We start from the raw sequence: 12,955 nt of genomic DNA, 5'->3' as shown, positions 1-12,955 counted from the left end.
AATTTGACGGAGGCTTTTGTACGTCAAGTATGACTTCGATAAGAATTATATCAAAATAATATTTCTTAGAGCAATAGATATATCGGACCGAATCTCACCAAATGGTAAAATTCGGTTGAATTTGAAAAAAATCTATTTAATTTGGGCTGACATTACATATCAATAGCCGTAAATTGGGATGAAAATGTATATCGGAGGTATATAAAAATCTGAAAATCTGCTCGGTATCAAATGTCATTGTTGTGGAGAGCATATTTCGTATGTGAGGGATTTAAACACCAAATCGGATGAAACATATGTATAGGAGTTATAGCTATATCTGAACCGATTGTTACCAAAGTTTCAATTACTTGCTTCTGGGCTGAATTCCATCGGAAGTGTCAAAATTCAGTCCATTTGGGCTGATATAAGCCATTTGGTGTACAATAAACCTGAAATCGGATAAAGATATATATTGGAGCTATAACCAAATCTGAACCGATCTTGACACAATTTTAGGCAGTTATTTCCGAGCTGCATGTAATACTTGGCACCAAAGATCATTGTTGTAGAGTGCATATTACGAATGTGAGAGATTTGACCTCGAAACCGGATGAAACATATACATGGGAGCTATAGCTATATCTGAACCGATTCTCTCCGAATTTGATATTTGTGTTTCTAGACTAGGATGTACGAAAATTCAGGACATTTGGGCTGATATAAGCCATTTGGTGCACAATAAACCTGAAATCGGATAAAGATATATATGGGAGCTATATCTTAATCGGATCCCATCTCGATAAAATTTTACAGGGGTATTTCTGGGGTTATTCTGATATCTGGTATCACATATTATTCATGTGGAATGTATATTATGCATGTGAGGGACTTATCCTCCAAATAGGATGATACATATACAGAGTGAGATAAAAAAAACTGAATCAAAGTCAAATGCCATAATTTTTAAATTCTAATAATGAAAGCAAAAATGTCGGAGATAGCATCAAATTTTAGAATAGGTTTAGATTTGTTCGAATTGGTCACCTTTGGCACGAATTAAAAAATACCAAAGTGTCGATCACCTCAAGCAAACGCTTCATCGGGAATGGGCCAATGAAAGCGTCACACGCTGCCCGAGTGTTGCTCTGCGGTATTGTGGCTCATTCCTGGTGAAGCGCTTGTTTGAGGTGATCGACACTTTGGTATTTTTTAGTGCCAACCTTGCTTTCCAAAATACTCCAGACACAATAGTCCAACTGATTGGTATCCGGAGATTTTGGTGGCCATTGGCGCTGGAAATGAAGCGAGGATCCTCAGTAACCATTCTAGGGTGGCGCGTGCTGAGTGCGATGGTGCTGAGTCCTGTTGGAATGTCCAAGGTCTGCGGCCAAAATATTTGCGTGCCCAAGGCTTTAATACACCCTCTAGAATATTTTCGCGGCATTTATATATTCGGCATTTATTTTGATGCAACGAGCGGAGAGCTTGAGTTCTGGTGGCCAACCGAAGGTGCACCTTTTCAGCTGACCTCTTTGGCAAGTGAACACGATCATTTCGTTTGTTTACAAACTGCTGGACAACGAATGTTTTCCCATCGGAGAAAACCAAATTCGGCATTTCACCACTTTCGGCCAAGCGAAGCAATTCTTTACCTCTTTTGAGTCTATTTTCTTTCTGTTGCGGTGTAAGTTCTTGCACTTTTTGGAATTTCAATGGCTTTAACCCATTTTTTGGCCACTGCAATATAATGATCTGTCACTGGAATAATTTTAACTGCTGTCGGAGGAGTGGTTTAGAAATGACAACAGTCTGAAATTGGTTGCAGTTTTTTTATCTCACCCTGTATATGGTAGACAATGACCTAAAATTGGATGAAGATGTATATCGAAGGTATGTAGAAATCTTAACCGATCTCGATGAAATTTGGCAGAGGTATTGTCGAGCTAAATCTGATTTTCGATATCAAATATCCTTGTTGCGAAGTGCATATAACGCATGTGAAGGACTTAAAACCCCAAATCGGATAAAACATATATATGGGACTCTAGCTATATCTGAATCGATTTTCACCAAAATTTTAAGTACTTGCTTCTGGCTTAATTCCATCGGAAGTGCCAAATTTGGACTGATATTGGCCATTAGGTACTCAATTAGCCCGAAATCGAATGATGATATATATGGAACTTTATCTAAATCTGAACCGATCTTGATCCAATTGGTAGCGGCATTTCCGGGCTGTATCTAATGTCTGATACCAATCATCATTCGTGTGGGGTGCATATAATGCATGTGAGGGACTTAAAACCCCAAATCGGATAGAAAATATATATGGGAGCTATAGCTATATCTGAACCGATTTTCTCCAAGTTGGATATACTTGATTCTAGACTGCATTCTGTCGGATGTGAAAAATTTCAGGTTATTTGGACAGATATTGGCCATTGGGTGCACAATTAACCCGAAATCGGATGAAAATGTATATATCACCAAGTTCAATAGGGTTAGTTCTTGGGCCAAACAAATATTGTTTGGAAAATTTCATTTTAATCGGATATTTAATGCGACCTGCATTTTGTTCACAAAAATATAAGGATGGACGGACTGACATACATAAATCGACTCAGAGAGTTATTTTACGAATATCCTCAAAAGTAACTATGGGTCCATTTCGCTTCCTTCACCATGCTACAAAGAAATGCACAAAGACATATTACCCTTACCACTATGTGGTGAGGGGTATAAAAATATATATGAGAATTATTACCACCGAAGATATAAATTTCAATGACTTTGGGTTAATATTGACTCAAATTTTAGGTTTTTGTTGTTGTTTATCCTTTCGCATGAAGGATATGAAATTAAAATTATAAGCCGCATTTTTGGTAAATAAGTCCAAGTCTAGGTAATTTCTATTTTAACAAATGTAAACTTCCACTTCTTACGAGTGATTAATTCTAATTCAGGCCTATTGAGTTTATTCGGTCAAGTATGCCCACCATTAGCCTCAACTCAAAGTTTTAAAAACTATGATTAGAAATTACCCATCAAATCAATGGAAAAATTCATCCATCGAACAACTTAAAAACTATTCCACTTGAATCTTTGCACTGATTAGCATAAAAATCGTTATTTTGTTATATGAGAAGAGAAGACCAGGACAAAATTGGCAGTCAGACCTCTACAAATCACACAAATTGCTTATTGTAGTTTCACAAAGAAAAGGAAAGAGAGAAAAACTACATAGTTTGGAAAAATCGCTTCTGTTGTTAGTTTAACGTTGATTTTCTTTGTTTGTTTACACACAAATCATGCCTTGATTTGCCATAATTTTCTGTTCCTCTCTTCAAGCCAAGACGTCGTTCAAGTCGGTAAAGTGTGGAAAAAGTTTATTCATAAGTACTTGAAAATTGGAAAAATTTATTTTCGGGGAGAAATTATGATGCAAATGTTGTAGGGCTGGTGGCCGCAAAATTGAAAGGTTCGCTTTTTGAAAAATATCACAGGAAAATATTTTAATAAAAAGGAGCTGGGGGATATGTAGGAGGAAAAGGTGAATTTAAAAGGAGCAGGAGGTCCTGGTCTGGGGAATAAGGTTACATTTAAAACCTAACTTTAAGGAAACTACAAAATCGGCAGGAATAGCAATGTTCCACTTAGTAAAGGTGTATCAAAAGAAATTTAAATCGAAATTGAATAGGTTCGATGTGAAGGAATATAATTTAGGCTATATTTTGTTTGACAAGAACTCTGAAAGAAAGGGCTGGGATTATAAAGCTTGTGAGAGCAGCAGAAAGATTTGAGGCTCTCTGGAAAAACTATGTTAAGAAAGAAAGGGATTTTATTCTCTGCGGAAAAAAAAAATATTTTTTCAAGTATTGGTAATTTTGCTGCAGGATTCATCTTATAAACATATACAGGTTGAGGTGAAAAAACTGCAACAAACTTCAGACTGCTGTCATTTCTAAGCCACTCGTCCGACAGCTGTTAAAATTATTGCAGTGACAGTTCATTATATTGTTTACAAGGGTACAAAAGAGAATTTTTGGTGAGAATTTTCCAGAAAAATAGTTATTCGTTATGGAATTCAAGCGTGATAGTGTGATTTCTTCATATTTGGCTGGAAATCACAGGTGGCTATCGTTAGAGCACTCCAGCATTTAAATGTGAATAAATGTTTTGTGTCTAGTACCATCGCTCGTTACCGTAATACTGGTAACGTAGCCCGACGTCAAGGACGGAAGTGGAAGTGGGCGGAAGAAAACAGCAACATCAGCAGAAATGGATCGAAAAGAAAAGAAGCGACTTGATCGAAACCCGAGTCTCAGTGGCCGAAAAATGGCTCGTGAGTTAAACATATCGCAATATTTCATTTGGCAAATATTGAAAAATGAACTCGGGGTAAAGCCATTGAAATTCCAAAAAGTGCTAGAACTTACACCGCAACGGAAAGAAAATAGACACAAAAGAGTAAAAGAGTTGCTGCGCTTGGCTGAAAGCGGTAAACTGCCGAATTTAGTTTTTTCCAACGAGAAAACATTCATTGCCAAGCAGTTTGTAAACAAACAAAATTATCGTGTTTACTTGCCAAAGAGGTCTGCTGAAAATATGCACCTTCGATTGGCCACCAGAACTCAAGCGCCGGCCAGGGTGATGGTGTGGGCCCCCATTACAGCCGATGGTCGCTCTGCGCTCGTCTTAATCGACCGTGGCATTAGAATAAATGCCGAATATTATCGCGAAAATATTCTGGAGGGTGTATTAAAGCCTTGGGCACACCAACATTTTGGCCGCATACCTTGGACATTCCAACAGAACTCAACAACATCACACTCAGCACGCGCCACCCAAGAATGGTTTCAAAAGGAGGTTCCTTGCTTCATTTCCAGCGCACAATGGCAACCAAAATCTCCGAATACCAATCCGTTGGTCTATTCTGTCTGGAGTATTTTGGAAAACAAGGTTGGCACTAAAAAATAACAAAGTGTCGATCACCTCAAGCAAGCGCTTCGCCGGGAATGGGTCAAAATACCGCAGAGAAACATTCGGGCAGCGTGTAACGGTTTCATTGGCCGTTTGAAGGCCTTAATTCGTGTCAATGGCGACCACTTCTTAAATTTAAACTTATTCTAAAATTTGATGCTATTTCCGACATTTTTTTCTTTCATTCAATAAAATTTAAAAAAAAATGTAAAAATTATGGCGTTTGACTTTGTTGCTTTTTTTCATTTACCCTGTATATCATTTGATAGGTCAAAACGTGCCTCGTCGAAATAACGCCCGTCTGTCTGTCTGGCTGGTGCGCACGATAAATCTCGAAGGTAGTATCCGATTTGATCCAAGCTCGGTACATCGTAATATTATTGTCAAACTTAGACCAAGTTCGGAGATGGGCATATCAGTCGACTTCTTCTGGTACTTCTCACACAACGTTTCAATATTATCTAAGAAAATAATTTACAGCACAGAAAGAGAAAAGGATAACCCAACTTTACTCCAACTTTGCTAATCCTAATTATACCCTCCACCTTGGAAAGGAGGGTATATTAACTTTTCCGTTTGTAACATCCTTAAATATTCGTCGTAGACCCCATAAAGTATATATATTCATAATCAGCATAAAATTCTAAGTCGATCTGCCTGTCTGTCTGTCCGTCTGTCTGTTGAAATCACGATACAGCCCACATTATTTGATGTAGAGCGCCAAAATGTAGCAGAGGTATTTGCATTGTGTCTAGGATGGTTGGTATTGAAAATGAGATATATCGGTCCACGTACCTCCCGATATTCGGTATTTTGATTATTTATGCCACATTTTTTTCACGGATTTGTCTGAAAATTGGTACATGTATGGGTCCACGTTTTGGTATAGCCCCAATATAAAGGTACCTCATGATATTTGGTATTTTGATGATTTCTGCTACATTTTTTCACTGATTTGTCTAAAAATTGGTATTTGTGGGTCATAATGGGTTCTAGTTCGTGTGGCGGAACATTGTATGTATAGGTCCACGTTTTGGTATAGTCCCCATATAACGGTACTTCCCGATATTCGGTATTTTGATGGTTTTTGCCACATTTCTTCTAATGTTTCCTTTACCCTAAGTAATCACCCACAAAGGGTCAAAATTTTAAATAATTATAACTCTTATAAAATGTGATGTAACGGTCCGATTGTCTTCAAATTACACACATCACAAAATTTTTATTAACAAAAGGTATGGTGTGAGAATGGGATATATCGGTCCACTCCTTCTGGCACCTCCCCCTCAAAGGGTTAAATGTTGAATATTCATGAAGCTCATAAAACACGAAATTAACATCCTATTCTATTCAGACTTGGCACATCTCAATATTTCTATAAACACAAGATCTGTTATAAAGATGATACAGGTCGTATCATTCCTTCTGGTACCTCTCCCATAGACGTCGAAGTTTTGAACAACCAAAACAATCCTAAAATCCGAAATAAGCATCGGGTTTTCTACAAATTACACATATCCCAAAGTTTTTTTATTAACACAATGTCTGGTGTGAAAATGCGATATATCGGTCCAGTCCTTCTGGCACCTCCCCCACAAAGGGTAACATTTTTGAATCATTTTAACTCCTATAAAATATGATGTAAGTGTCCGATTGTCTTCAAATTACACACATCAAAATATTTTTATTAACCTATGGTCTGGTGTGAAGATGGAATGTATCGCTTTACTCCTTCTGGTACATCCCCCAAAAAGGATCAAATATTTGAATATTCATGAAACTCATAAAACACGAAATTAACATCCGATTCCATTCCGACTTGGCACATCTTAATATTTCTATAAACACAAGATCTATATCTATAAAAGAGGAAAATGTTTGTACGTTTGTTTGTTTGTTTGTAATTTATGGACTCGAAAACCGCTGAACAGATTTTCCTGAAAATTTCCAAGTATACTACAACATCGCCTGAAAGTAACATAGGCTATATACATTTTTGAAATTCCACTCGGAACTGGAGATATAGCATCAGAATCGGAGGTACCTCCAAAAATTTGGATTATATATGCACATATATATTGATCGATTACAGATACATTCTCCAAATTTGGAATAAATGACGGGATTTGATTAGACAATATATATGCCATTTTATATGGAAATCGGTTCAGATTTGGATATATATATTTTCGCCCGATTTCATGTGTTTGATGCATTAAACATGCTGTGTATGTTGTATTGCAATGAAAATTGAAATGTGTGACAGGATTTGATCAGAAAATAAATTTGTTAAATTATATTTAAATCGGTTCAGATTTGGATATAGCTCCCATCTATATTTTCGGCCGATTTCATGTATTTGATGCACCAAACACGATACGTATATCCGATTCCAATTAAATTCGGCATGACTGACTAAATTTGGTACAAAAAAAAATTTGCCAAATTATATTGAAATCGGTTGAGGTTTGAGTACATCTCCCATCTATATTTTTTGGCCGATCTCATGAATGTTATGCACCAAACACCATATGTATGTCTCATTCCAATGAAATTCAGAATGCGTGGCGGAATTTGGATACAATAATAACTTTGACAAATTAATTAGAAATCGGTTAAAATTTGGATATAGCTCCCATATATATTCTCGGCCCATTTCAAATATATTATGCACCAAACACGGTATGTACCTTCAATTTCAATGAAATATGGAAGTTGGGACGGAATTTGGTGTAAATGTAAATTTTGTCAAATTATATTGAAATCGTTTCAGATTGGAATACGATTTTATTAAGAAGCATTGACCCACAACGCCTTTGCAATGGTATAAGGCTAACAGCAAACAAATAAAAAACCTGTAAGTGTAATACCGAATTTATACGAAGATGTGGACCTGCACAGACTATCTTTTGTCATAGGCTGTAGTATGCATTACGAATTATAAATACCAAAATTTAACCAATTCCGGCGAATAATGTCTCCAAAATCATCCAATCATATCGGAAGGTACCATTATATGGGGGCTGTACCAAAACATGAACGTACATGGTCCATTTTCAATACCAAAAGTCCTGCAGACATAATATACATTTAAGTAAAATTTTATCAACCTACTTTATTTCGTTCGGAAGCTAGAGTGATATCCACAGACTGACAGACGGATAGACGGGCGGACATCGCATAAGACATAGAATTTTATGCTGATCAAGAATATATATACTTTGTGGGGTCTAAAGTGTATATTTATAAACGGAATTACAAACTTAATATACCCTCCATACTATGGTGGAGAGCATAAAAACTACACAAAAATGGAATTGAGGGTATGATTATAGCTGGAATGTATGTTGCTCCATTGAATTCTATAATTGCAACAGAAATGCCTTTCAACTTCAAAAGATTGCAGCTTACGCTTGGCATTTGATATGAAATTAATAAATCTGAAGGACAATTCCTTCATGTATGCGGACTAAATTTAGCATTTCCTGTTTTTCTCATGGTCAGCTGTTCCTGGCATGTTTACGCGTTGGAAGACCGAGCTATTTGTTTGTTTACGCATTAAAGTATTACAATAATAACCTTTTAAACATTTTTGAATTTGTTTTATTCATATTTTTTTAACCAACAAATATTCATATATAAGATTTTGAATGCATATAAAAGCGAAAGGAGTAGCGAAGCGCGCCGGGTTCAGCTAGTCTGTTATAAAGATGGTTGAGATCGGACAATTTCTTCTGGTACATCCACCACATATGGTTCAATATTTTTCAATATTCAATAATGAAAAATATTGTCTAAATATTGCTATGTCTAAATATTTCTCTTAACCAGATATCTGATATGAATATTTATATTTGTCGAAATTTATGATTTCAGATAAAATTGGATACAAATGTTCGATTTCCTTAAAATTTTGCATATACCAATAGTTTTATCTGTATTAGATGAAGTATGAAAATGGAATACTTCGGTATATCTGTTACCTTACGCATATTTAAACATTTTCCAAAAATGCGAATATCTCTAATATCGTTCTATACTACATAATAGTTGCTTGAAAAGTTCAATATTCTTCAATGACTTCAACAGATTATTATTTCCAGACGGACAAACTGAATGAAAAACTTAAAATACCTTTTTTGTCCTCCTTAACTACAAACAAATTTCAAAATAAATTAATAAGTGGACTTAGAAAAGAACCGTAAAACATGCAAATAAATAGAAAAGGAAATATTCAAAGTTTTTCCACTTTTATGAAACCACAAAAACCAGCTGAAAAACAAAACAAGAAAATCAATAACTTCAACTCAAAATTGAATTAAAACTTTGGAAAACAAAAGCAATTATCGGACCCCTCAGACAGACAAATGGAAACCACGGACGACAGGTCAATGTTTTCTAAACAAGAATGGGATTTCAAGTGCTGACAGACAAGTATTCTCGAATGTTACGGCATCAAATATTTAAAATTCCTGCAGAATTTAATCAACGTTGAAATGGAGGCATCCACTATTTTTCCTTTTTTTTGGTTTTGTTTCAGCGAAACTAAGCCTTTACAAGGATATGAACTCATTAAAAATTGTTGTTGTTGGTGTCTTTGCTTTTTTCTTGGCTATGTTACGGCCCCCGATGAGAGAGATGAGGTGTAGAGGTGGTACGATTGGAGGTTCCATCATTCGTCTTCGTTTTCTTTTTCTATTTCAGATGAATGTATGTATGAAAGGCATGCATGTTCTTGTATAATAAATGCATTACTGTCATCAGTTCCTGACACAGCAGCCAACATCATTACCTACTTCACCAGCAGCACCACCACCACCTTCAGGAATATCAACGAAACCATAACTGCAAAACGACAACATCCAACCGTAGCAGTCTGCTGACTCGTCCTCTTTCTTACAAGCATAACGAGAGAAATAAAAAAAAAAACAAAAAAGAAGGAAAACAAGCAAACAAACAGACGAGAGCAGCATGTTTTATTTCATTCCTCAACTAGGTTCTTAGCACCCGACACAACAACTCAACGATGCAGACATCCATCTCGTACATTCGTCCAATGCATTTCATAGCCTACCCCACCTTAAATGTTGTTGTCTTTTTTGTTTTCTTCTTCTACTTCCTTCTTTCTCTGGCTGGACCAATTTCTAGGTCCTCCCCAATGACGAAAGTCACGTAGCAAGGCGTTTACCAACTGCTTGTTGCTCATTCGTCGTTTCACCATTTACGAATAGTTGGCTTCGTGTTGTAGTGATTGCATTTTCTGTTTCTTTTTTCCTTCGTTCGGCATGGCATATTTTGTTGTAGTTGCTTGTAGATAGGTTCTCCATTCTTCTTTCAACGGTGGTTGATGCTGACTGCATTGCCGATTAGCCCCCTATTTCTGTGCAAAGGCCAGACATCAACGTTATCACCCTGTTTTCGATGGTGTGCACCCAACCGGAAATGCGCTTTTCAGATTGGTTTGAAGGTTGCATCGAGACAAAATGTTGGTTCGTGTTTGAAAGTAGGTTCCAAATATGAATACAACTTACAAGCTGTATGCGACAAAGGCAGAGATGGGATGTCGTATTAACTGGATCAGTCTAGTTTGTCGATATCCAATCGGGTTGGAACATTATAAATGGAAAAAGTAATCTGTCAAATCTGCGGTCTGTAATCTGTAATTGGTGGCACTTTCCGAAACCTAGATATTCCCTGCCTTACCACCTGATAAGCATCACCATCTTTCTCCACCAATAAACAAAAGTTGTTTCTAAAAAAATAAAAAAAACAAGTAAGCAAAGGCTACAGTCGAGCGGGGCCGACCGTTGAATACCCTACAACACTATAATAAACGATACAGTTTATATAGGCGAGATACTCGAAAGAATTCCACAAGATATTGTGACAAATTATAAAAGAAAACCATCAGGTTTCGTTCTCTAATTTTCGAATAGTAGCAACTTAAACTAATTTGCTCATTTCCAATTTATTGGTAGATGTTGCACTTAAATGGTCTTCCTAGATCTGGAACCAATATTTCTCAAAGACCTATAATCTCCAAGAAGTGACAAAAGATTAACATTTATTATTGGTTTTTGACTGAAACGCATCTATATGAGATACAGACATTTGACTATATTCTTCAACGAAGTCAGCGTTAACGAAATAGTCAGAAGTGCGTCTTTCCTGTATTTGTGAATTCTCCAAAAAGTCACTGGAATCGACATTTTCGTATTTCGTCTACAAAAGTTGGCGAACTATTTCACACATTGAATATTTTTGGATGGCCATCCAAAACTGCTTGGCTTTTGCAATGTCCGGTAACCCCCTTTCAAATGTGCGTGATGATCGGGCGATAATTACGACCTGCCGACAATTTTGCAGTTTTTTGGTCCATTTCAACCCCTAAATATATGGCGATCATCTCCAAAACGAGTAGGCTTCTATTCTGACCCTCATCTTATCCCCATGCAAAATTTCGTAAGGATCGGGCCATAAATGCGATCTGTATATGATATCCTGATATCCTAACTACTTAGTTTTGTTAGCTCTAGAAATATTACCAAATGTTTAATTCAAAATGAAAATATGCCAAAAAATATGACAAAATTGAAAAAATATGAGAAAATTTTAGAAAATCAATATTTTCATCTTTAGAGAGATATTTTTATGCGATTTTTTTAGACGTTTTTTCTTTCCAGCCAAGAGGCCATTCTGAATTAATGAGAACTGTCGAAATCAGTTCAGCGGTTCTCGACATATAAGAGATTTTCCAAGCATATCTTCTTTGATAGAAATATGTATAGCACATATTTTGCTATATATCCGATTTGTTGGATGTTAACATCAATGTAAATGTCAGAAGTAACCTTGTCATGGCTTTGGGATTTCGCCGGGATTTAAAATATTCGCGGTTTAATGAAAAATTTTGAATTTTTTCAACACAAAATATATGGTCTATTTTACCCGCTAAATATTATCCGATGACCCAAATTGGTAGGCTTCTTCCCCGTCCTAAACTCTAGCTACATGCGAAATTCCGCGTCGATTGGTCTATAATTGCGACCTGTATAGCTAATGCAAAATCCGACATTTTTTCAGTATTTGGTCCATTCCAACCCCTAAACATTTGGCGATCATCTCAAAAAGAAATAGGGTTCTATTCTGGCCCAACCCCGACCTCCATTCCAAATTTCGTGAAGATCGGGCCATAATTGCGACCTGTAGAGTGATTACAAATTAACATGGACAGACGGACGGACGGACATACATAGCTAGATCGACTCAGCTCGGCGAGCTAGGATGATCCATATATACTTTCCTATATGGGAAACCAATATTTCGTGGTGTTACATAATTTTTGGCCCAATCAAACTTATAATACCCCCAACACATAGTGTTGTAGGGTATAAAAACAACAATGGCATTAGGTTTGACTATTTTACAACAAATAATTCTACGTTATTCCGAACAAACATGCCAACGCTGCTCTGAAGGATATGAAAAGTTCGACTTAGCCAGAGCCATATGGCTACAGAGAGTATATATATCATTTGATACGGCCAAAGCTGTTTGAGAACCTTGGTCTCTTTGGACCAAATCCGTTTCTCTATATTTGGAGTCGATCTAGAGCAGTCCGCCCGTCTGTTTTTCTGGCTGGTGCGCACGATAACTGCCGAAGGGTGTATCAGATATGGTCCAAGCTTGGTACATCGCAACATTATTATCAAACATAGATCGAGTATCGTAGCGGAATATCGGTCCACACCTTTTGGTACCTTCACCACAAAATTTTGAAAAAAAAAAATATTTTTACTGCACAGAAAGAGAAAGGATAAACCGATTTGGCTCCCACTTTGCCAATCCAAATATTTGCATCGGTGCTAGGTCAGGTGTGGAAATGGACAATATCGGTCTACTCCATCAAATATCTCCCGCACAAAGTGTCAAAATTTTAAATAATTGTAACCCGTATAAAATATGATGTGAGAGTTCGATTGTCTTCAAATTA

Source organism: Musca domestica, unplaced genomic scaffold, assembly GCF_030504385.1.
Source record: "Musca domestica strain aabys unplaced genomic scaffold, Musca_domestica.polishedcontigs.V.1.1 50, whole genome shotgun sequence".
Classification (NCBI taxonomy): Eukaryota; Metazoa; Arthropoda; class Insecta; order Diptera; family Muscidae; genus Musca; species Musca domestica.
This window is presented reverse-complemented; position numbering follows the sequence as displayed.